The 5,269-nt window shown below is 38.4% G+C and overlaps 1 long non-coding RNA gene across 1 annotated transcript; it reads right to left on the reverse strand.

The window, feature by feature from the left end:
* Nucleotides 1-2,886: 2,886 nt before the first annotated feature.
* LOC128193601 (uncharacterized) lies at nucleotides 2,887-4,956 on the reverse strand. The gene is made up of 3 exons (XR_008244951.1): nucleotides 3,797-4,956; nucleotides 3,507-3,672; nucleotides 2,887-3,406 (listed from the first exon to the last, which is right to left on the reverse strand). It is a non-coding gene; the product is annotated as an uncharacterized LOC128193601 (long non-coding RNA).
* Nucleotides 4,957-5,269: the final 313 nt, after the last annotated feature.

Below are 5,269 nucleotides of genomic sequence, written 5' to 3' on the forward strand. Positions count from 1 at the left end.
GACAATTGACTAAAAAAAAAAACAAAAACAAAGCAAACGTTTTTATTTCTGATCGAAACCTTTTTCATTCATATGAATGGTTATCGAATCCTTCTTATTCTTCAAAAAAAAAAAACTAAACTAATTAATAAAAACGTCAAGAAAAAATATATAATTAAAAAAATTAAAAAAAAATCAAATTTCAAAATAAAAAATGTGACAATTTTCAAGCTCAACTTGGCCCAGTTACATACATAATTTTCTTCTAATATGTTTAATATTTTTCACATTTAAAAATGATGGAATTTCATTAACTGCAAAAAAAAACAAAAAAACAAAAACATTTTTGTTTTTAAATCGTTTTTCTAAGTCAAGCTTTCTCATGTCAATTTTTACATTGGCCCACAAAAGCCGAGTTCCTACACTGGCCCACAAAAGCCCAGTTCCTACACTGGTCCACAAAAGCCCAGTTCTTACACTGGCCCAATAAAGCCCAGTTCCTACACTAGCCCACAAAAGCCCAGTTCCTACACTGGCCCACAAAAGCCCAGCTCACACTGGCCCCCCTAAGCCCAGCTCACACTAGCCCCCTAAGCCCAGCTCACACTGGCCTCTAAGCCCAGCTCACACTGGCCCCCTAAGCCCAGCTCACACTGGCCCCCTAAGCCCAACTCACACTGGCCCCGTAAGCCCAGCTCACACTGGCCCCTAAGCCCAGTTTTCACACTGACCCCCAAGCCCAGTTTTCATACTAGCCACCAAAACCTAATTTTCTCTAAGAAAAAAAATATGTTTTTCAACTAGTATCATCATTTTCATTTCATATTACTTTTCTTCATGCATAAAACCAAAAAATACGCAAAAGTTGAGTCATTTGTTTTCGATGCAAATTATCCATTTTATGAGATTTCAAAAAAATGTAATGGATGTCATAATCTCCTGGAGTCAAATGATCAAGTCACATATTCTTAAGAGATATCTGTGTGTGCATTGCTTGAAAACATCATCCTTCAGCCCTCGCCAAACCAAAGATTGACCCAATCATGTTCTTGAGCCCAAATAATAAACACCAAGTTTTACACTAGGGCAGATTTTCCATTACCTCCACTGGTTTTCATTTGGGAAACTCCTGAATCCGTTAGGACAAAAAAAAAGGGCAAAAATAGAAAAAGGATGAAAAATGACTCTTGTTGAGATCATTTAGCCTTGTCTCCTAATTAATCTTTTGAAAATAAAACAACTAAAATTTGAAATGACGTGTGGCCATCTTTCTTCATTCAAAAAAAAAAACAAAGATATATCCTTTGATACCAAATTTGAGCCAAAAAGAAATTTCTTTTCAAATTTTACCCGAACAAGAGTTACCATCACAGTAGAAGCTGACTCAAATTACAAGAAGAACACACTTAGTGATCAAATGAAGAGAATTCAGCAAAAGCAAAGCAAAAATTGAAAAAATCACAAAGTGATGGCAAACAAAGAATGAAATTTGAGAAAGGGCAAAATAGTCAAAGCGGATTTGACAAATAGCTGATACAAGGTGTAGATGGTAACTCTTGTTCAAAAAAAATAAAAATAATAATAACCCACAAAAATTTATTTGAGCCTTTATATCTTTTCTTTCAATACCCCTCAGCCAAAGCCACATTACAAGCCCAATAAAAGTCCACACGGATTGAATACTGGTTGCTTAAATTTTCATAAAGCTTAATTTTGAGACAAGACAAAAATGACCAACAATGCAGTTGTAAAAAAAATGAAATGATGATGAAAAATAAATGTCCTCGGATAAAGGGAATCCCCTATTGATCAAAATTATACAAAGGAAAATCAAGCCGTTTGGGGCAATCTTTTCAAGCCAATCATTTCCATACCCATCGCAAATTTCTGAACACATTCAAATCCCATTCAAACTCTTCCCCCGATTCCCAAACTAGGGGGCAATTTTGGGCAACTTTATTTCATATGTTTTGGCCCATTCAAAATATTGGACGACTTTGTTAATCTCACATTTGTTTCATCTGTATATTCAAAGTTTGTACCAAGACCGGGGCATCCCTTGTCGGGCCTTACAGATTTGTCCGCACTGAAATTTATAGATCCACCCTCAAAACAGGGGCAGACACTTTGGGGCTTTGTATGATTTTGAGTCCATCTTATCATTCGTAAACCCAGAGAGGGGGGCAACTTCTTTTTGAACCTCGCTTAATTGACTCATACCCAAAACCAAGGCGTGACTTTCATATGCTTCGGCCCATTCAGAGTATTGAGCAACTTGGTTAAATCTCAAATTTTTTTCATCTGAGCATTCAAACCTCATACAAAGACTAGGGCATCCCTTGTTGGGCCTCGCATGATTTTGGTTCGCCCCGAACTTCAAAAATCCATCACCCCCAAAATTGGGGCAATTTGTAAATCTCACATGATATTCTCACTCCCTGATTCATGGCTTATTCCCTCACAGTTCACAGATACATTTGTCCATACTTATCTTTTTACCATGCTCCAAACTGGAGCAGCTTCTGAGTATCTACTACCTTACATTGGCATGTGTAACTGTTTTAAGGAGTAAGAGGCCCAAGTAGCTGATGAGTCAATACTTTATTGATTTCACTTAGTTTATTGTACCGAATTTAATCAGGAAACTATGCTTAAATGTCCAATATTTTTCCGTATTTGCTAATTATGCTTAATTCGATCGGAAATTCGTATTTTAATTAATTTGAATTATCTGAGCTAATTATTAAAACACTTCTACACTGTGTTTAAAAGAAGCTGCACTGCATTTATTTATTCTGGCCACATTCCACACGGTGTTGCAACCATTGCCAAGTCAACATAATGGTAAAATGGGGCACTAGGTACACGGCCAATTCAATTTTGCTGCACATAGCAAAATAATTTTGGTTTGGAAAAGCATCATTCAATCATTAGCAGCATTCTACACGGCCTTAACTGGAAGACAAGGGGGCAATGGAGAAGTCACGACCATTCACGGGACAACAGATCACAGCCCCATAAAATTCATTTTGTCAAGATCATTTTGTCAAGCACATCAACACATGCCACATAAGTCACGGCCTACATAATAGAAAAGAGGTGCAGATTTTAACTCTCAGTGCATTACACAATTAAAAGCACACGGCCTAGGGCCCATGAAGAAGCAAGCAATCAGCAAAGTTGGAATTAAATTGGGAGCCACCACTTAGCATAGAGAGTTTTGTTTTCTTTTGCTGAAGAAGGTAAAACCGTGAAGCTGCATGAAGAAAAGTAGAGCTCACAAGTTTCTTTGAGATGCATGGCAGTAGAGAGCACACAGCAGCCACGTCCAAGGAAGCTCACGGCCTTCACACAACCAAATTAACACCCAAGCTCCATCACGGCTGGAAGCAACACTTCAACACTCTTGAATAGCTCTCGGTTGAAACTGCAAAATGGAGAATGGAATTGGTAGCATGTGGAGTGTTCACGGTTATCTCAAAATTGATTGGAAAATAATAGCATGGCACACACACCAAAAACCTCACATATGTTGGAATCAAAAGGGCCACCCCTCTCGGTATTATTCTCCACTCAAGGTTTTGTGTTGGCATTTAGTTGATTCCTTGGGAGCAATTTACGCACAAAAGGGAGTAACTCCATGATGAAAGACTGAGATCTATCTGCTTTGCCCACTACACACAAGCTTTTATCCTGGTAAAAAAAAATTCACTGACCCAAGTAAATCCCAGCTGGAAGAAGTAGTGCAAATGAGGACAGAAACTTTTTAATATAGAAACCACAATGCCGGCCACATTTTCTGAAAAGAGACACTCACGGACAAGGAGCTCCAAGTGGATGCAAGCTAAAAGAGGAGACAACACATGAAAAGGTGTGAAGAGGGGATTGACATTTGGACGTTTTGCATTCCAGACTTGAAAGGGATGGTTTTCAGCATTTAAAGAAGGAAGGAAGTTGGCTGCGGGGGTACACACTCGGATACACGCTACTCTTAGTTACAGACACTCTCTGGGGAACGTTTTAGAAAGCTACTGGGAAGCTTTTGCTGCTGGAGTTCCAGAATTGAATTGGTTGGAGGGCAACGTGCAGGAGAAGACGTTTGGCTGCCACTGAGAAGAGTTTCTGGTTGAGCTTTCATTGCAGACGGTGTCCAGAAGGAAAGGAAAGGAGCTTAGCTTCAATAGGTGTTGTTGTATCTTAATGCTTGAACCAATCTTATTCTACACGTTGGAAAACATTGATTGAAGTAGTTTATTCCTCTGTTAATGTGTTTTATGTATGATATTTCCACCATGAATTGTATTGGATTGTTTAGCTTATGTGTTGCATCGTATTTTATTCCTTAAGCAAGTGTCACTACACGGCCATGTTCAATAATTATTGGGACATGATATTTGTATTAAGAAGGGACAAGTCTTTGGATGTGCTTGAATAAAGTATATTGTGTGAGAGGAGTGGTCACGGCATGCTTGCTGAAAAGAACATTCATTTGCGAGAAAAAGGTTTGTTTAGAAGTATAGCTCATGTGGTGATGAATAAAAAAATTGAAGATGGAGATTAGACTAGATTAGGTGTCACGGTTTTAGGAGGGAAGTAATTCTTTTCTATTCCTTTTAGAAGCTCACGGTGCAGCACGATGTGGGAAGAAGTTTAAATTGTTTTCTTTAAATTGGAAAAGTGTGTGCACGGTGCAGAGGTGGGAATTTGTATTTTTGAAGGAAGAAGTGAAGAGGTTACGGTTGGAAGCAGTGAAGGGAGGTAGCATAATGGTAGTGGGGTCACGGCTACTGGAAGAAAGGAGAATGTTTGTTTTTTTACAATTGTTTGATGGAATGAGAAGTAGTTTAGGTGACAGTATAGGGCGATGGGACGTTGGCAGGAGGATAGCAACAATGCATTTCTTTTATTAGTTGGGGAATGAAGAGGTGATTAGGCTTGGAGTAGGTGCTGGTTGGTGTGCTCCGGAATTAGTTTGGAATAGAAGGAACACCTTCTTTTGGATAAGAATTTGTGAATTCTTTAATTCAAGAATGTGGAGTGGTTACGTGAAGTTGAAGACCACTTTGAATATTTTATTGTTTTATTTCATTTGAAGAATGGAAGTATGAAGAAGTGGCACGGCTCCCATGAGTGCAAGGGCACGTAGATAGCAAAAATTCTATTTACTTGGATGTTGGGAGGCTACGGTTTTGATGAGAAAAGAAAACAATTTCCTATTTTATTTTTATTTGAATGAAAACCATGGAAGCAACTTGTCACGTGACACAGAGGATTTGTTTGTTTTTGCAAT

Source organism: Vigna angularis, chromosome 8 (genome assembly GCF_016808095.1).
Source record: "Vigna angularis cultivar LongXiaoDou No.4 chromosome 8, ASM1680809v1, whole genome shotgun sequence".
Classification (NCBI taxonomy): domain Eukaryota; kingdom Viridiplantae; phylum Streptophyta; class Magnoliopsida; order Fabales; family Fabaceae; genus Vigna; species Vigna angularis.